The sequence below is a fragment of the Dermacentor andersoni genome, chromosome 2 (assembly GCF_023375885.2).
Source record: "Dermacentor andersoni chromosome 2, qqDerAnde1_hic_scaffold, whole genome shotgun sequence".
Lineage (NCBI taxonomy): Eukaryota > Metazoa > Arthropoda > Arachnida > Ixodida > Ixodidae > Dermacentor > Dermacentor andersoni.
This window is the reverse complement of record NC_092815.1, coordinates 189,051,393-189,072,616: the sequence shown is the minus strand read 5'-3', so window position 1 is coordinate 189,072,616 and position 21,224 is coordinate 189,051,393. Positions and strand designations below refer to the sequence as shown.

The 21,224-nt window shown below is 44.7% G+C and overlaps 1 long non-coding RNA gene across 2 annotated transcripts; it reads left to right on the top strand.

The window, feature by feature from the left end:
* Positions 1–12,919: 12,919 nt before the first annotated feature.
* Positions 12,920–17,533, top strand: LOC126540316 (uncharacterized). Of its 2 annotated transcripts, none has more exons than XR_011892618.1 (3): positions 12,920–13,112; positions 15,089–15,216; positions 17,279–17,533. It is a non-coding gene; the product is annotated as an uncharacterized lncRNA (long non-coding RNA). The 2 variants fall into 2 exon arrangements; XR_007601514.3 differs by lacking the exon at positions 12,920–13,112 and adding an exon at positions 13,898–14,100.
* The last annotated feature ends 3,691 nt before the right edge of the window (positions 17,534–21,224 follow it).

The following is a 21,224-nucleotide window of genomic DNA, read 5'->3' as shown; positions in this document are numbered from 1 at the left end:
CTAAAGCTGAGCTGCGGAAATATTTTGTTGAAATGGGATTTTATGTCTTTTATGTTTTGCTTGGTTATTCCTAAATAATTCTGAACATCTGTATGACCATTTGAGCGCCTCTATTTTCGATTTTATTGTTTAATTTTTTTTGCAATAGATTGTTTCACTCCGTCTGTATAAGTGGTGAATGTTTTCTCTTTATTGACTAACTATTGTATGTGTGTCTGATTACGGAATCAGGGTGTAGACGAGCCGTATGTAAAAATACTGCAAGATATCTATAACGGCGCCACAGCCACTGTAGTCCTAAATAAAGAAAGCAACAAAATCCCAATAAAGAAAGGCGTCAGGCAGGGAGATACGATCTCTCCAATGCTATTCACAGCGTGTTTACAGGAGGTATTCAGAGACCTGGATTGGGAAGAATTGGGGAAAAAGTTAATGGAGAATACCTTAGTAACTTGCGATTCGCTGATGATATTGCCTTGCTTAGTGACTCAGGGGGCCAATTTCAATGCATGCTCACTGACCTGGAGAGGCAAAGGAGAAGGGTGGGTCTAAAAATTAATCTGCAGAAACCTAAAGTAATGTTTAACAGTCTTGGAAGAGAACAGCAGCTTACTATAGGTAGCGAGGCACTGGAAGTGGTAAGGGAATGCATCTACTTAGGGCAGGTAGTGACTGCGGATCCAGATCATGAGACTCAAATAATCAGAAGAATAAGAATGGGCTGGGGTGCGTTAGGCAGGCATTCTCAGATCATGAACAGCAGGTTGTCATTATCCCTCAAGAGGAAAGTGTATAACAGCTGTGTCTTACCAGTACTCACGTACGGGTCAGAAACCTGGAGGCTTAAGAAAACGGTTCTACTTAAATTGAGGACGACGCAAGGAGCTATGGAAAGAAGAATGATAGGTATAACGTTAAGGGATAAGAAAAGAGCAGCTTGGGTGAGGAAACAAACGCGAGTTAATGACATCTCAGTTGAAATAAAGAAAAAGAAATGGGCATGGACGGGACATGTTATGAGGAGGGAAGATAACCGATCGTCATTAAGGGTTACGGTCTGGATTCCATGGGAAGGAAAGCGTAGCAGGGGACGGCAGAAAGTTAGGTGGGCGGATGAGATTAAGAAGTTTGGAGGGACAACATGGCCACAATTAGTACATGACCGGGGTAGTTGGAAAAGTATGGGAGAGGCCTTTGCTCTGCAGTGGGCACAACCAGGCTGCTGCTGCTGATGATGATGATGACTGAAATAAATCTCAGTAACGAAATAATTACTGGCGCTTGCTTGCTCCACTGTACTGGAAACAATATGCACTGAGTTTTCTTAGAGCAACGCAATTGCTCTTCTTTTTTTAAGTCTCGGGGCATGATGGCTGGGGAACACTGTATCATTCACTCAGCAACCAAAATGAGGCCAAGCCGGATTCACTCAAAATCAGAATAAACATCAGTCATGCGCAGGAGCGCTTACACTAGGACTCACAGAAAATGAAAAAGAAGACAGAGACAGGCTGCAGTTTCGCCGAAAATGCGAAGCAACATTAATGATAGCGAAGTATACGACAGTTACATGAAGGAAGGTTACACCACCGAGAGGGCTTAGGCTGTGAAATTGAACTGTCTGCTACTGTGAGGGCTTGTATATACTCATATAACGCTGTCACTTCAGCGCTCAATCCTTCAAGGCGGGGTTCGGAAAACTGGTCGAGCTTTAGCCCCTTCCCCTCCCCCCCCCCCCGGACCAATGAAACCCCGCCTATGTGCACGCGTATGTACTCGAATCAACACAATTAAATTTAATTAAATGCTGAGGTTTTACGTGCCAAAGCCAAGATTTGATTATGAGCCGACCAGCCGTGGTTGATCGGAGGCTGTAGTGTTGGGCTGCTGAGCACGAGGTCGCTGTATCGAATCCCGGCCACGGCGGCCGCATTTCGATGGGGACGAAATGCGAAAACACCCGTGTGCTTAGATTTAGGTGCACGTTAAAGAACCCCAGGTAATCGAAATTTCCGGAGTCCTCCACTACGGCGTGCCTCATAATCAGAAAGTGGTTTTGGCACGTAAAGCCCCACAACTTAATTTTAATTATGAGGCACGGCGTAATGAGGGACTCGCGATGGCATTCCGCCCCCATCGAAATGCGGCCGTGATGGCCTGGATTGGAAACCGCGTCTTCGTGCTTAGCAGTGCAAGACCATAACCACTAAGCAACCACGGCGGGTTCGCAGCAATAGAAGTCTCAAAATGACAACTACAGATTCTAAATAAAAGTGACCTTCAAGAAAATGCTGTGTCGCTGCATTAAGAATTTTAATTATGGGGTTTAACGTGCCAAAACCACTTTCCGATTATGAGGTACGCAGTAGTGGAGGACTCCGGAAATTTCGACCACGTGGGGTTCTTTAACGTGCACTTAAATCTAAGTACCACGGGTGTTTTCGCATTTCGCCGCCATCGAAATGCGGCCGCCGCGGCAGGGATTTGATCCCGCGACATCGTGCTCAGCAGCCGAACACCATAGCCACTGAGCAACCACGGCGGGTGTGTCGCTGCATTTCTTGAATGCTAATCGCATTACAGTGGACAGTCATCGTGAGATAAGTTCTGCTGCAATTTTTTTTATTGAAGGCGTTGTCATATGGCGTCAGATTGCTTTAAAGTCACGACACTATCCTCACAACATAACGACTTACCTCCCTCAAGACCGCCGATTACGTTACGCTTCATCATACGATTCATCATACCTTCTTTGTCAGCAGCCATCAAATCGTGCACGAGTTGGGCATGTTCCGGCGTGCCTGCTTGCGGTCCGTAATCTCCGAGGCACGATGTGTAGACAGGTTCCCATTTATCTACGGCGATGTGGCTCCAGTTGGACAGCATCTCTATATCAACACTCGCAACGGCCACCTGTTAACGAGCGAAAAATGCTGTCATTCATGAGTAGATGGGAGCAATATCTGAGTGTCTATCCCCTGAGCACCGTACAGTATAGACTGTTTCCAATACTCCGAAGTAATTGAAAAGCTACAGAGCACAAATAACGGAGGTAACATCAAACGTTTAGACTACCCAGAATGAGTGGAACGTGTGCATGCGGTCGCAATAGAATGTCGCGATTTGAATGCCCACAGTGTTTCCAGTGGGTGCTATCCTCGGCAAAAATTTTTGATAAATAAATAAATAAATAAATAAATAAATAAATAAATTAGTAAACGTTGTGCAGCAACTAATTCACAATTTATTCTATGTGCATTTTTTCTATGATAAGATCCTTGCATTTCCAGCTTCATCGTGAAACATGTAGGAGGTGTTGAAAGGCGGTACTTGTAAATTCCGCTTAATCCGCTCCTTTGGCCCTCTCTGAACACAAATATCCCGCCGACGCTCAGCGTAGCAATGCGTCGCACTTTTGCGCGCCAGACGTTTCTTTTTTCCTCGCACACCAAGCCCTAACACACAGCGGGTACATGAAGTAGACAGGGCTGGTAAGAAATGCACGCATAGGAGAGGCTGCGAGGAATCCGGAAGATACCACTATGGAAAGCTGCGTACAGCGCGTTGACATGGCATCTGTTCGCCACGCCGTACACATTGCGAGAAAGACAAACAGCCGCTCCTGTCTATATCCACCTTAGTTTCTAAGGCCTACGTGAGCGCTAAACTTACCTAACGCTTATTTTTCTCTAACTCTGGCCTTGTTGCCATCCGAAACAACCACTGTGCGCGATTGTTAGCTCTACCACGTGACACCCGCGGCCAAAATGGAGTGTACATAATAAACCCTTGCGATTACCGAGCTCCTTGTGCATGCAGTACGCCTTCTTGAACTAGCCTGGATGCAGATTTTTTTTTTCTGAAGACATCTTTGAATACTTAAGACAGCTGTGGAACTCCTGGAGTCTGGGTATTTGGTCACTTTCGTATCGTCAAAATAGACGACTTGAGGCTCTCCGGTGCAGGTATAGGATCACCAAAAGCTGTCAAAATTCATCTTGCAATGAGAAAGACACTGCAAGGCATAGCGTGGAGCTATGTACAAGCTACAAAAGTGGGCCAATCTTAAAGATAGTGCAGGCTAGACAAGAAGACACATGGTATACTTCACACCCAAGAAGAGCCTGTCGTTTTTCGATTTCACTCACATTTTCTTTTCTATTGGCTCTTCACGCTCGCTATCTTTATCACCAGGATTCTCTTACATCGTCTACTTTTATCCTTTAATTATGGGGTGACTAGAGACAAGCGATAAATGATGGGGCTAGAAAGACATCCCATGGGCGATTATGTACTCCGTTTCTTGTTCCGTTGTTTAGCACTGTTCCCAAGCCAGCAGCCACGCGCCCACACACTCAATTTTCAACGTTTTGCGATTTTTTCGTTCATTTATGTGCCCTGTAATTTAACGCTGTGCTGTCCTATCCATCTTCTTCTGCAGTGTGTTGACATTCCCTTGCAAACAGTATAGTTCAAATGCTACTACAATTGCCTCACCATCAACTTGAAAGGCTTCGCCGGGTCCTCGATGAGGTCGAACACGGGTCGCATATGGATCAAGGCGCCGAGACCGTACTGCAGGGAGAGCTCAAGGATTCTTCCTAGCACATCCTCGTCACTGTCGTCTTGCATCGAAGTGAGGTCGAGATTGAATTGACTCATGAACTTGCGCACGCTGTCCGCGTCGTCGACCCGCTGCGATGCGTAGATGAGGCAGGCATCTTGCAGTTGCTGGGCGCTTGGGGGAGCCCTTGTCTGAAGTGGCGCCATCCGCAAGATGTTGTGTTTCACGTCCAGGGAGGGGCTCACAGTCAAAGTTGCGACAGCTCTACCACGGTGTTTAGTCTGCGTCACATAGATACATATGCATCACGCGAAAACGTTACAATCAGTGATTGTGGCGGGGAAATGTTTAAAATAAAGTAAAAAGAAATGTGGCTGAAATAATTGCTTATGGTCATCAAAGTAAGCCATAGCTTTAAGGTATTCAATTGCATTAGTTCGGCATTATAGGGTTGAAGAAGGCAAAACAACTGCCATGGTATAGCAATGAAATTCCGGTGATTGTTATCGTTGTAATCATAGGCAATGGTTTCTAAGGGAATTTTCGTCATTCGTCGCTGCTTGACGATCGTGACAACGTGTGCGTCTATGTCGAACAGAAGACGCTGCGTCTCTTTGGTCAAGGGAACAGCACGTTTCTTCTCAGGTTCCTCCCACGCACTAAGCTCCTTAGCCACAGCCTCAGCAGCATGACGACGCTGCAGCTGAGGTGATTGCCGCATGGAAAAACAACAAGAAAATGAGGTAGCCAAGATTGCTCATTAGCTCAATGCTATTTGTTGTTACTTCTTTACCGAAGCGCGCACACCAGAAATATCTGCGCCGGTTGCACTACGGACGGTGTCCGACTGTGCAAAGCTGCTTTGTTTCAGGTGACAAGATTTCGAACACCTTAACCCGCGAGTCGCACGTTTGCCAGCCGCAGAAAGAGAGCCTTAGAGTCTAGCAGACAGACAAAGCATTGTGTCGGGAGTTAATTGCACAGTGCTTGGGCTGTACCTCTGCAGTATCGTGTACATTGTTTGCGCAGCGTTTCGTGAACAAATTTTGACTTTATAGACAGGATTTCTTTTTACTTTACGGACTAATGAAAGAGACTTTCGCACGAAGAATGCCAAGTTGACGTCATTGGCTTGGGCTAATCGTGTGTGCACTTTGCATTTTGAGTCTCACGTTATGGTGCCCCCTGGCAGGCAGAGGTGGACGCAAAAACCGCTGTCTTGCTGCGAGGAGACTCGCGTGAATACATTTCAGCCGCACGCTCATCTGGAGCGCTCAAGGTTCTGTGCGTAGTTCTCTTCGCAATTTAACAGGAAGACATTGCTTGCTTCTTTGTGTGCACCTGATGGCAGTGTGTCTGGGTGGTGCGTCTTACAGGCGCAGCTAGCTGACGCTAACGGTATTCTTGCGTCGTGCTCGCTAGAGCACACCTGGGCAACGCCCCTAATAGGCGGTCGTCCTCTATCGGTGTACGTATGAGCAGCACTTAGAGCCCGTTGTTAAGGAGCGTGTACCTGCTGAATGCGTGACTTCTTGGCACGGGGCAATGGTGTGTGGCTGCAGAAAAAAGCATTGGTCTCCCAGCATGGGTTCGCCTGCTTGCTGATCATTGGAACGAGCCACTTCGCCTGAATTTGACATGCAGCTGTTTCGCACGTTGGCATCCACCTGTACAGGTGTGGCTCCGCCCACCCGGTGGCTGGTGGCCCCTGCGGCGTGCGAAGTGTTGGCATTGCGTATCGAAATTAATACAAGCACCATCACTCGAAAAGCAGCGTGGTCTTGCGCGCTTCACACGAGCTCAGAGGCCGATAAATTTTCGCTTGCTTAATAACGTTTACGGACCTGTAAAGCTGCCATTGCTTTAGATTTGGCATTTTCAGTTGGCAAGGATACCTTATACAGGGTGATTAGGAGAGCGTCAAGAATGACTGGTGACGTTCTGCGGGAAGACTCCTGGACATAGCGTCGGGACGCTCATTGTAATCGGAAAGCGTGGCACAGCGTAAGCATGCAAAACCACTGACCGTGTGCCAGTGGTTGTTAAAGCCAGGCTCCAGAGGCTGGATACTAGACAGCTTGCGAGCATGTGGAGCCATGTTTTCTTGGTTTGGAGCCAATACTACCTTGATTGTGCCACAGATGCACGTGCTATGTCGATGGGAATTTAGTAGCAGTAAGGACAAGCAATATCCAAAATTAAATATGGAGCGTTAAGTGCCAAAACCACTATCTGATAATGAGGCACGCCGTAATGGGGGACTTCGAAAATTTGGACCGCCTGGGGTTCTTTAATGTACCCCTAAATCTATGTAGACGGGAGCATGTTTTCGTATTACGCCCTATGTCCACCGCCATGGCCGGGATTCGATCCCGCGACCTCGTGTTTAGTAGCCCAACACCATAGCCACTATATAAGCAACCGCGGCGGGTCAAGCACTATTAGGGAAAAAAGTGTATCAACAGACCTCAACCCTTCTCCTGTGTTTAACTCAATTTATGCAACAAGGGCTACGCCCCTAACTTCTTCGAATGCCTTCGATTCTCCGCAAGACTTCTGAGACACTGCGCCGACTCCTCCTACTGTACGCCGCAAACAGGACGTCACAACTAATAGAGCAGTCCGATGAGCACGGCGGCACGATGATGCACGGAGTGGCATAATGAAACTCACGGGCTCACAACGCAATCGCTTATTTAAGCCCTCAACAGCTGTTCAAGTAACAACATCTGATTATCAAAAACAAGAAAGCAGCTGACAGATGGAATAGCACACTGCGGTATAAAGTTTGTAAACAGGGATAAGGTGCCTCAGAAAGGCTGGCCAACGTTTCGATAGGAGGACCTATCTTCGTCAAAGGCGGCCTCTTCATCCTCGGCGTGTTAGTTTTAAAGGGTTAGTGCAGTGACGTCACGTGCGGGTGTTGTCGCTGGTGGCTGGTTTTAAAGAGAGAGATTACCAGAGGAAACAAGCGCTCTCGTCCGACGTCTGTGAGCTTCATTCCCAAGACGAGGGGACAAGAGCGTGAGAGTGGGCACGCGGGGAGAAAAGAAATAAAAGCAGAAAAAAAAGGGAAAAAAAAGGGGGGGGGGGGTGGGGGGGGAAGCCACGGCGGCACCAAGACAGACAAAAAAAAAGGGGGGGAGTGAAAGAAAAAGAAAGAGACAAATGAAATTTTTAAGGAATACGGGGGCTTGGGAGCGTGTTGGGGATGCGAAAGGTTTGGAGGTATTCAGGGGGAGTCGTTGGCGGCATGTTTTTGTGGCATTAGAAGGGCCGGTCAAGCGGTCAGTGCGCGAGTAACACAAAAGACAAAAAAAAAGAAACGAAAACCAGACAGAAAAAAAAAACATGAGTTGAAAGTGAGTAGCATAGCAGCAATACGTCGAGTAATTTTGAAATAGTTAAGATGGCGACGAGGCGTCTGCGGTACTATGTATGGGGTGACTGAAAGGCAGCGGCATGGTCTCTCAAGGGGCACTGCCCCAGTCGCTCAACATAGGTGTCGTTACGGCGGCATCCAGAAATGGCGATACTCTGGGTTGAGGCGCCGAAAAAGGCATATTGACTTCGGAATGTGTTGATGAGGGGGTTTCAAATATAAATTTTTAAGAAATACGGGGGGTATTTCTTAAAAATTTCCTTTTTCTCTTTCTTATTCTTTCACTCTCCCCCCCTTTTTTTTGTCTGTCTTGGTGCCGCCCTGGCTTCCGCCACCCCCCTTTTTTCTTTCTTTTTTCTTTTTTTCTGCTTTTATTTCTTTTCTCCCCGCGTGCCCACTCTCACGCTCTTGTCCCCTCGTCTTGGGAATGAAGCTCACAGACGTCGGACGACAGCGCTTGTTTCCTCTGGTAATCTCTCTCTTTAAAACCAGCCGCCAGCGACAACACCCGCACGTGACGTCACTGCACCAACCCTTTAAAACTAACACGCCGAGGACGACGAGGCCGCCTTTGACGAAGATAGGTCCTCCTATCGAAACGTTGGCCAGCCTTTCTGAGGCACCTTATCCCTGTGTACAAACTTTATACGACATCTGATTATGAATTTAAGAACACGAAAGCAATCATCAGATGTAAAGAACGTCCCTTCTGCAGGTATTAATGCCTTAGCTGAAAAAAAAAAGCCTTATATCTAAATCACGAGGACCACCATCCACAACCAGTACAGAGAACTGTATAAATGGCACATTTTGTTTTTACGAATAACGAATTTGTGAATGTAGACGAAATTACTGTCAACGTAAAGGTCCTATAATGGGCAGTTTCAGAATAGCATGTGTTGCCTTAATTGCGTTAAACGCAAAAACTTTTGCGAGAACTAGCCATCTTGCAGCTTCTGCGCCCACCCATTTCGTTAGGCATAAGAACGCTGGAATCGTCGGAAAATCTCAGAAACTGGACAGGTTAGGTGTACTGAGCTCGCCAGGCTGACGTGGGTCGTCACCGCAAGAATAGGAGACGACCACGAAGGCGGGTATCCTGATAGTGAAAAATAGAAAGAATGCATTCGCTTCATTGGTACGTGGCTGCGACTCTATCCGAGCCTTGAGTGCTTTTGCCTAACAAGGGAGCAAGGACGGCCATGCTAAATGAGCTCCAAGGTAAGGTCATTGATGTGCCAGCAATACCGGGAAAAGTGCTGCGAGAAATTTTGTGATGACAAATTTCAACGGAAAGAGCACTGTTCCTTCGTATCGTTTTTTTTTTTCTCGCAAATGCTTTGTCTTTATGTTTGAAAGCTGAGAACGCCACGTGTATTGTCTTTATGTTAAAGTAATTATTTCTTTTTATTTGTACCACTGCACGAACAAATCGTCTCTAATTATGGCCTATACCTGCCATGTCAGTTGCCGTCGTGTCGAGGAAGCATTCACCTCGTCAAGCTACTAAACGTATTGTAGCTTTAGTCAATGCTCCTCTCCTTCAGCAATGGTCCTTTCCGCTAATGTAAACGAAAAGTAAAGATATTAATCTATTTATATTTCGCGGCCTTGCCCCCGTGGCAACCTACTACTGGGCCTGCTTCCCTTCTGATCGTGCGGTGTACTGAAATTCACATTATCCAAATATTTCTATTCTTCGGAGCACTGCAACATTATTTTCAACTTCACGTCAGGCGATACGGTCAGAGAAAGAGAAACATATTTTTTTTAAAGGAAGCCTTAAATATTAAATGGCGCATCTCGCGAACAGCTGGCGAAGCCAGCTTGCCCCTTTCAATTCCTATGACGCTGGCTGCGTTCAAAGGTGCATTGCATTGCAGAGCTGCTCGTTCGGGGCATCCTTGAGCCTGATGAGGAGACACGCGTGAACACTGCCTCGTGGGCTTCGCTCTATATCGATTCCAACAAAGCCCGTTAAATCTGCAGATTTTTTTAGGAGACAAGAGCTGAAATACTTGCCGGCGGTGCAGCTTGTCTTGCCATTGGTGCTACAACGACTGCCGGTATCCCAACTACTGTTCTCGTAGGCGCCACCGTGCTTTCACCGACGCCATACGAAGATTCGAAAAGCGTCTGAGAAAATCAAATCAAAATGAAATGAGTAAATTCCGGGCGCTAGAGAAAGTTAAAGAAAGTAGCACACACTGTAAGCAAAAATTAGCCGAGATGGGAGTTTTATCGGCTTATCAGCCCCAATACCTCCCATGCCCCAAGCATTTACTCCGTCATAGCGGAGTGAAGACGGCACATGTCTTCATTATACTCCGATAGGTTAGGAACGGAGTATAAAAACGACATGACACGATTATACTCCGCACGGAGTTTCAGGTCACGTGGTTGGAAACTCCCCACGGAGTAAATAGCGACGTGCGTGCGTGTGTCAGCGCGCGTCCGTGTGAACCTTGTGAAGCTCCAGTGCCTTCGTTGGTTATTTCATGTGATCATTTGCCGAGAGAACGTATCATCAGTGCACCGAGTAGCTGCAACGACCGATTAGTGTTTTGTGTGAACGTGTCAAGGTTATTTGCACTCGCTGCTCAAACGCGCTGGACGTCTTCCCTGGGTTGTACACACTAAACATTTTTACGCCCTTATGGGTGTTAAGAGGGGTGCTTTCTGCATTTACACCCCTGTCGACACCCTTTTAGCACCCTTTTCGGTCAAAACACCCTATCACAAGGGTGTACACTACACATAAATGCGACTTTGCTAGAAGAAGGGTGTTAAATCGACGACTGAAGGGTGTTGAACGCATTGATGCATAAATCTAAGTAACGTGTACACGTCCACGCATTGAGCAATGTGTGTAGGTATTGCATTTTTAATGATAAAGCATTTTATGGCCTTTCAGGTAGGAAAGATGGCGTTCTCCGCAACAACAATCCATACGGGACCCTGCTCATGTCAATCTTGTCATTTCCCTTGAAAGCATTCAGAAAGCATTCAGAACCGCGCCGCCCTTTTATTCTCTCAAATTATTCACGTCATTTTAGCGTCACGTCCATGAAAAGAACACTAGGTCAACCTGACCTTTGGTTACGTCGTAGGTACCTTCGTCTGTGTATTTTTCATAGAATATGGTACTTTAACCCTTCTCTTAAAGAAAATATTTCACCACACCAAGTTGTATCTCGTCTCGCATCGACCATCAACACAAAATTGATGGGCCATTCTTCCTTTTTGCCAAGAACAGCCACTGAATGGAACCGCCTTCCCGCCTCCACAGTCTCAATTTGTGACACCACTAATTCAACATCGCTGTTCAAAGTGTCTTACAGTTTAATTTTCTATTCTTGCCCGGCACTGCAAATATTGTATACTTTCACCCCTTCTTTCTGTTGTGTCTACTAGGCCTTGAAAGTATATTATGCATACTTTCAAGGCCTAGTAGACACAACAGAAAGAAGGGGTGAAATTGCGGCATTATTGCATTATTTACCCATAATTGCTCATAATTAACGTTGTTCTATTTACTGCCTTCTGTATCACTACTGACGTCATACAAGACGCTGATGACGTCACATTTTATTGCTTTATTATACAAAGCAATAAAATGTGACGTCATCAGCGTCTTGTATGACGTCAGTAGTGATACAGAAGGTAGTAAATAGAACAACGTTAATTATGAGCAATTATGGGTAAATAATGTGAATTAGGGTGGAATAAATTCGGTTAAGGTTCGTACAAACTGTAGCAAGGTGGATTACGGCAGATGAAGGTAGAATTGTGAAGACACGTGACAATGTATGACGTATCACGGTCACGGGATAATTGCAAGTGTACATCCATGAAGTGATTAAGTTTTCGCATTCCTAAGTGACTGTCGATCTTTTTCTAGGATTCTGATGTTACTGGCATGACGGCCACTCCAAAATGTATCATCAAGAAAATGTACGCACTTTCACTTACAATTTAATTATCACTATATTTTGTGCTCACAATTATATTATCATGCAATTAAACACTTCTAAGACTAACTGCAGTAGCAGAATGAAAACGCGCGAGCAACTTGCACAATTCTGCACGAATATTTCGGTGCCCTAAAAAGCCCAACAAGAAGTGGCGAAATTAAAGAAGCTGTCTGGATACATTGCTGAACAAACAGGGACGTGCTATTAGACGAGCCTCTGATGTACAATGGCATCAACGTACAATTTGCTTGGTGAAGCCATAGCGAAGACATTTATAGCGGCGAGATCACGCTGGAAGTACTCAAATCCGAATCTCCACGTACCTTGCCTAAGTTATTCAGAGTTTGACTAAGCTACTGGTCTGCCTTCTAAGCGCATCCTCGGACACAGTGTGTAAGGCTCAGCCTATATATTAGGGGCTGGTGTCGTCAAAGCTGTAATTGCTTATCCACAGCATACGCTCTTACAAACGCATTCTTCAGTCGCCTCATGAATGCTTACGCGTCGCTGTCGCACGACCAAGATGTGAGGGTCTTTATCGAGCCAGGATATCGCTGTAACTACGCTGTGACCTCGCAAGGTTGCTTCGTTTGGACGCAGCGAATAATATAATCGCACCAGCAGAAGAGCGCCGATCGTCTCGCTCACGGTCCCGATTTGTGTACTGTACCCTCAGTCATGCAGCGCAGACTGCGCCCCCCCCCCCCTCCCCCCAAAAAAATGCTCGGCACGAACCGTAGTAGCAACTACCCGCCTCACCGCTCTTGTTGGAGACGACAACGAAGCAGCAGCTAACAGGCGGCCATTCGAGCAAGCAAACATGCCAGAATAAACGTTCAATTTGCGCGCCCGCCCCCTGCCCAATGAAAAGCGACCGGAAGTGACGGAACGACGTTGTACAGTCACTTCGGCGCGCGGTACGATGGGAAGGCGGAAGCTACGCCATTATTGCATTCTTTAGCTACGGGAAATGCGTTCGCGTCTCGCGCTTTGCGACATAATTTTAAACGTGTGATTAGTTTTGTGCGCGGTGTAGAAAAAGGTGTGGCCCGTGCTTTGTGTATTACTCGTGCTCCACTTCAAAGCAAACCGTTCGTACGCACTGGAAGATGGATCCACGGACGCTGAGACGAGCAGTTGCAACGTGCCCTGTGTCGGCGGTCGGTAGTACTGCCATAATGGAAATTTTCAGGCAAGTGCCCATTTATTTGGTATTTCTTTGGCGGGTTACGTGTTTTTGTTCGCTCTAGAAGTATCTTACTGTGATCTCGTAGATTCACTAATGTAAGAGCAAGAGCAGCTGCACTCTTAGTAGGGCAAGTTAACTACCTCGATCGCGCCCCGTCTTACATCGGGCGTGATGCGCCTGCATAGTTACGTTTTTCTCAGCGCTTCAACGTTCATAGATAAGCGTCTTTTGTGCGTTCAGCGCGGCTTCTTGTAATACGGTCGCTCGCACTTAAGTTAAATGTGGTCGACCACTTTTGCGTCGCGTAAAAAAAGGACGACTGACTTTGCCACCTTTCGAAAGAACTGGCGCGGTATTGGTTCTCCCTGATGCGGTCGCGTGCTGCTGTTGCTGCTTGCCGGGCGCCTTTAGCATGTTTTCGGCTCGCTTTGTCTGTGCGTGTGTGCGCGCTCGCGCTCGGCTCGATTCGTGTGCGTGCGCTCAGCTCAGCTCAGCTCGCTTTGTGTGTGTGTGTGTGTGTGTGTGTGTGTGTGTGTGTGTGTGTGTGTGTGTGTGTGTGTGTGTGTGTATATGTGTGTGTGCATGCGTGCGTCTTGCGCGCGCATACATGCCGGTTTGTATGGGCCGGCGTGCTTGCGTGTGTCTAGTGCGTACGTGTTTTGTGAGCGTGTTTCTGTGTGGGTCACTGTGTGTGCGTTGCACGTGTTAGCGTGTCTGCCTGCATGTATGTGTGATTGTTTGTGTTTATCAATGTGCGCGTGCGTGCCTTTGTGTCTGCGCTTTGAGTGTGTGTATATTTGTGTGCGCGCGAGTGCGTTTTGTGTGCGTGCGTATGTATTGCATAAGGCCGGTAGAGTTTTACTCGCAATAAAACTCTTCCAATTTGGTGCAGCGAGTGTTGCCGCCTGAAAGCCGAGTTTGGTTTGAAGCCAACCTGGACAACTGCTGTATGAGGCGCTGTTTCTCAGGAGGATCAGTGGGAAGGCGTCAGGTATACGCTTCCTCCTTTTTCCCGCCTCTGCCCTGATGAATCGATATCCTTGATTGTTATTCTAAAAGAAACGTTACATCCAGAGCACAAATAAATGATTAGGAATTATGGTAGTGTGTTTCGCCATTACACTAATTCTGATCTTAAAGACGTGAATTTCCCATTAGCCCACGTTTCCGTTGATGCATACAACCGCTGAAATTGTGAACAGCAGGTTATTGAAGACCCCCCGTCCTACGTATATAGCAATTGTCTTCAGGAGCTTTAATGAATTTTGAAAATTTGAAGTGTTGTTGTTGCGCTTTAGAGGTATCATATATATGCAAGCTTTAGGTCTCTCCGGGTAGTTTGCATGCTCTTCGAGAGCTGTCGGCTATAGCCCTATTGAAATTCGTAACTACAGTTTGGATCACTAGGGAAGCTACAAGGCTTGTCCTGGATCTCGAGAAAGTGTTTAAGCTGGAAGCGTAGGTTGAGGAGTTTAGGGTTGGTCACACGAAGGCTTTTTATGCCTTAGCAGTAGGAGTGTCAAAGGATAAAAAATGCAGTGTGTCAAGCGTGGGAAGCTGCTTATGTGGTAGAAGCTTGTGCGTGTGTGTGTGTCTGTGCGCGCGTGCATGCATGCGTGCGTGTGTGAATTCGCTCCTCACAAGGGAGTGTGTGTGTGTAAGTGGGCTACTTCTTTGCTGGTGTTATTTGCCAAAAATTGGCAAGAAAACACAATAATCAATATAACTTGAAATAATAAGCTATGCAAAGCATGCTGGCACAGTAGCGACAGCAGCATATGAGCATACAAACATGCAGCTGTGTGACAATCTTAATGCATGACTGCAACATCTGGAAGGAAGCTTGCTTCTTTTTTAGTAAGCAGCGCAATGTCCATATTTTTTGCTTTTCTCGTGCAAACCAAAACGAGGCTCATTACCAGTGATCTTGTCTTTCATTCTAATAGCATTTGTTTATCTTAGAGTGTTGTTTCTCGCAGGTCATGCAGATGATAGCATCAATTTCACAATGCCCAGCCTTGGTGCCCTCCATTAAGAGCAAGCCACTTGCGTTCGCCTTCAGGCAGATGGTTGATGTCTTCTAGGAAGCAGTTGGGAAGACTACATTGTAAGTAGATATAGGTGTGTAGTTTAATATAGTAAGTAAAGTTATAATTTAAAACTCTGAGGCTCTTTGGCGGCCTAAGCTTGATATCATGAAGTTGTGTGTGTTTTTAAATATTGCCGATTGTAGTGCATACTGCAGGTATGACTGTTGATCCAAAGCATACACTTGCATTTTCTTGATGGCCTTTCATAATGAGGATTTTCTTTGTGCAAGAATATTCACAGATGGGGGCATTCCAGCATGATATTCTTTATTGTGCATTCAGTGCTAATTTCGTATGACCTTCCTGCTACCAATGTTCTTGCAGGAAAGGAATATTTCCTTACTCTATGCAATGAGCTTGTTATTTGCTCGTTGCATTACTCGTCTACCTTTAATTTAATCCCGTACAATTCTCAAAACCTTAATATTTGAGCTGTTTTTATTTCAAATACAATATTAACATGCGCCGGATTGCAATCTAGACTGCAAGGGATTTGAAGAAATTACAAGAAACTAGGACCTCTCATGGGTGTTAAAAAACATTTCCGCAGGCATTGCACCTATTTCTTGTACTGAGCTAGCTGCTCATGAAAATTGCAGGCATATGTCATTTCATACAGTTTTGCAGGATATAGCAGGCCTATCATTGTCACTAAGCACAACCTTTCCTCATTTGCATCATGAAAATCTGCCTCATGCTTAATTTGGGACAAGTCTTGAAAAATGAATGCTTCATAATTTTGAAACTACACAAAGTATTGGTTGGGGCTTGGCAGTTTTCAGACTTGACCATGTTGAACCTAGCCATTACAAGACGAGAAAAAAAAACATGCACAGGAGGACTCATTCAATCAAATGCAATGCTGTGGTCATTTTCCATGTGGCAAAATGTACTTTTAGGCGGGGGAGGGCGGGCAGCCAATTTACAACCATTGCGACTCATGCGGGTAGTGGCAACACAGGATGAGAAATGGTTGTGGCTCTGAGGTTCATTGAATATGTGAACACTTATGTACAATCCCTCTCCACCCCCCCAGTGAAGGGTAACTGTGCAATATATTTTGGGTGGTAAAGATGATTTTTTTAGGAGACAAGAAATTTCAGCTCTAGTTGAGATGCTACACAAAGGAGGAGCATGTATGTATTCACAGAATAACATAAACTGCCTAGGAGGGGTATCACAGTTTAGAGCATGAAGTAGAAAGTGGGAGCATGACGAAGGATCATAAGTTTATTTAAACTTATGATCTTTGAGAATACTACTTGTCACCGTTTGCCAAGCTAACCTATTGAAAGAAAGGGGCCTGCTCTAAAAAAATACTTAACACATGCTAAATTTTTAAGGAAAGTATGCCGAACTGTCAATTCTTACTAAATTAGTAAATAAGAAATACACAATAAATTTTAGGATACAGAAAGGGTCTAATAAACTGCATTGGGGAGTTGGAGATTGTTGGGCTGAATGCATGTATTGCAGGGCAAATGATAATGCCAGTGGGGGTTCCCTCATTTTTATTTTGTGTGCACTCTGTAAAATTACTCTTTGTCTCCTAGTGTAATAATGTTGTGTAAAAACAGCCATTTTTTAATGTCTTGTGCATGTCAGTCTTAATATGCCATATCCCGTAAGGTTCTCAGCTGCAGTACTTATAACGTGTAATGCAGAGATATATTCCACATTTCATGTCAATTTTATATTAAGGTCACATACACACTCTTGGACAAATTTCTGTTGGTGAGAGATGTCATTGGTAGTGTCCTTAAATTTTATTCACTCTTATTTTCTATGGTGAAAAGGCTACTGTAAATTTATTTGCTTTTGCTGCTGTATGTGCCTTGTATTCACAGTGACATAGTGGTTTAGTGTTCACAGTAAATGCAATTCCTAAATTTGCAAAATAGAAATTTCTCCTACCTTTCACCTGTCTTGCCCAGTTGCCTGAGCTGTTCATTGTTCCCAGTCGTATTAATTAAGTTTGTTACTTTCAGGAGCTTGTTGCCTTATCAAAGTTTCCACAGTGCACATGTGTAATTGCACAGACTGCACTCTCACGATTCTCTTCTTATTTTGCTAATGCAGGATGCAAGATTCCAGCAATGCCATGCGCTGCATTTATTGGTCAAGATGCTCAGAGAATGGAGTCCCTGCACCTCGTGGTGAAACGTGAACATTTTCTTTCTTTTGGAAAGCTAAACGTCATTTGCTGTATCAATTGCATTCTTGCAGCTCAGATGTGTACTATAATTTTTCTAATTTTGAATCAATTAATATTCACTGTTCAGTATAAAAATGACGTACAGTGTGAAAGACAAGGACTGCGAGAGATGACATACACTGCGCTGACTTCCAACAATATTTTATTGCGTTGCCACATCGTGTGTTTATACACAAGGGTCATGTGCAGAAAATGAAAGGCAGTCACAAGGGGTGTTCTAACAGTAAGTCATTGTACTAAGAACATGGTCACTAAAAAAAAAATCACAATTTCTATCTGTGCAGATACAAGACTTCACTAGGCGTCAGCGTGATAGAGGGGGCACTAACGCACACACTACCCATTTTTCTGGTGAAATAAGCATCAATAATGTACCGGGTGAGCTGTGTTTCGCTAGAACTTGCGTATCTTCAAAGAGGGGCAGGCAGCGGCAGTCCCGGCAATGAATGCCCAAGTGGCCTTGAACAGTGTTATGGACATTATAGTGCACTTTTAAACGATCATTTAGGCACCTGCCTGTCCGTCCAACATATTTACTGCCTCAAAACGGGAATATGGTAAACCACATTCGTTACACATATCGCAAAACGTTTTCTGTGCCCGACAGAGCAAGAACTCTGACACGATTTAGGCGCGTTTACACGCTTACAGAGCTTTGCCAGCTTTTCCGGGGCTGAGAAAAGGACTGGGATTCCTGGAGGTTGCCAAATCTTTTTTTAGCCTATCGGAGACATCATGCACATAGGGTAGCACTGCGAACCAGTCTTTCAACCGGCTGGTTCCTTGACTGAGTGCGCTCATCACGTTTTGTGCCCTTCAGAAGCTGTTCCGCTATGGCTGAAATTAAGGCCAAAGGGTAGCCAACCCAAGAAAGGCGAACAACCTGTGCAGCAAGACTATCTTGCATTTCATGTTAGCAAGATTTATTGAGGCTGTTAACGAGGCAAATCTTTACAATACCTCGTTTAACAAGCTTTGAATGTGCAGAGTGACTTCTTACTTCTCGGTTCAAAGCACTAGCCCACCTGTTTATTTGTAAGGCACTGCCTGAGATCAAGAAAGCGCAAAGAATCATCAGTGGGGACCTCATTTGTTTGTTCTAGAGGCTGCAGCTCTTAAAGATCTCCAAGTCTCCCAAGCAGCAGGCTCAAAAGCATGATCAGTGCAATCAATAAATACCAGGTAGTCATCCACAAACTTGCACACTTTGACAACGAAAGACGCATCTAGGGGACCTTGAATATTTCAATCATGATTAGCTAGATAAATATCACTCAGTGGTGGCGCCAGGCATGATCCTGCACAATATACAAATAAATGGTATTTGTATAGGATCATGCCTGGCGCCGCCACTATGTTATATTTATATCGCTCATCATGATTGCAATATTGAAGGTCACCTAGATGCGTCTCCTGTCAAAGTGTGCAGGTTTGTGAATGACCACGTGGTATTCATTAATTGCGCTGATCACGCTTTCGAGCCTGTTGCTTCGGGAGTCTTGGAGATGTTTAAGAAAGCCTCTACAACTAACGCATGAGGTCCCCATTGATGATTCCTCGCGCTTTGTAGATCTCAGGCTGGTGCTTCGATCTGAGAAGTAAGAAGTCACTCTTGCCCTTTAACTCTGCACACTCAAAGCTCGTTAAATGAGGTATTAAAAGTTTTCCCTCGTTAACAGCCTCAATAAATCTTGTTCACACAAGATGCAACACAGTCTTGCTGCACAGGTTGATCACCTTTCTAGGGTTGACTACCCTTTGGCCTTAATTTCAGCCATAGTGGAACAGCTTCTGAGGGGCACAAACCGTGATGAGCCCGCTCAGTCAAGGAACCAACCGGCTGAAAGACATAGGTTCGCAGTGCCACTGGTGGGTATGTGCATGATGTCTCCTTTAGGCTAAAAAAGATTCGGCAACCTCCAGGAATCACAGGCCTTTTCTCAACCCCAGAAAAGCTGGTAAAGCTCTGTAAGTGTGTAAACGCGCCCAAATCTCGTCAGAGTTCTTGCTCTGTCGGGCACAGAAAACATTTTGCGATATGTGCAACGAATTTGGTTTACCATATTCCCCTATTTTGAGGCAGTAAATATGTTGGACGGACAGGCAGGTGCCTAAATGATCGTTTAAGAGAGCACTATAACGTCCATAACACTGTTCAAGGCCACTTGGGCATCCATTGCCCCGGGACTGTGACTGCGAGCCCCTCTTAGAATATACGGAAGTTCTAGTGAGACACAGCTAACAGGTCATCCGGGAAACTATAGAAGCAAATTTCACCAGAAAACTGGGTAGTGTGTGCGTTAATGCCCCCTCTATCACGCTGACCCTAGTGAAGTCTTGTATCTCAAAAGATAGAAATTGTAATGTTTTTTTTTTCAGGTGGCCACGTCCTTAGTACAATGACTTGCTGTTAGACGCCCATTGTGACTCATTTTCTGCGCATGCCCGCTCTTGTATACATACACACAATGTGGCAACACAATAAAATATTGGAAGTCAGCGCAGTCTATGTTGTCTCTCGCAGTCCTTGTAATTCACGCTGTACGTAATTTTTTCGCATTAATTGCCAACTATCCCAAGAAAGCACCTTTTTCAGTATATTTATAATGTTTGATACGACCATTTGCTGGCAAATGTTAACAGTGTGATATTTAACTTGAACTTTTACATGACTGCCTGTGCCTGTGTTCTTTTAGTAACCAGAGTATGGCTAATTTATTAAACCATATTTGCTAATTTGTATACTCACATGCTACAGCAAGCCCTAATCTTGTATTACTGCATCTAAGTGCAAATAATTTAGAAATTTACTATGTATTTTAAAACACTGTCCACCTTTCGTGTTCAGCAAAATTGTTTAATCAACGGTGGTTTGCTTTTATCAGGCCTTTTACTGCACCTTGCACCCACACAATAGTAAATGTGGAATACTCACTCTTGATTTATGGTAAGAAAAGAAGCTATTTTCAAACTGCATATTGTATATGTACCAGTGCCTTCGGGTTACAAGACCGAAATTTATAGAAACTGGAATTGTAGTTAGAAAATCTCCTACACAGCACTTTTAGCACAGAGAAATCTCGTTTCACAAAAGAGGAAAAACTATGTAGGCACTAAAAAATTCTACATATTTTTCATGCTCAAGTAATCTTGTTGGAAAGAGAAAATTAGCAATAATACTGCTGGCTTAAACCTCACTTAAAGCACGTCTATGCTTGGAAAGTATTGTTTCAGTCCGAAAAATGTTGGCCAGTTATGCTTACATCGACTTTCCAAACTTTTCATAATGCTTTGCGATTACATTAGTGTACAAAGTAACAGGTGCATTTGCTCTGCATTTCAATTACTCCCCTAATTCACCTTTGCAATGTCCCTTATTTTTTTCAAGGCATCAAAACTTGAATTTTCGTTCATTGAGCCTTATACTGAAAATTTATTCCTTTATGTGGCCCAAAACACTGCGAGGTCAACTCAGGCTCTTTCAGTGCTGCTATACATAGTTTCTTCTCTAATAACAGATTTGATCAATACTTATATTTTAGATACCTTTGTGGGAAATGTACATGTTCTTGTACTTACCGATGTGTTTGGTGATTGTGCATGTTTATATTTCATGTGATTTATGTATATATTGTACTCTGTATTGCAGCATGCAATAAATATATTTACATTTTTCTTGAAAATGCCATATATCGTACCAGTCTGTGTTGCATTTTATGTGGATCTGGAAATCGTGATAACCGTTGGTGTTGATATACATGCTCAAAAGTGACATTTGCTAGGTTGTATATGTGCAGCGAAGACAGGTTT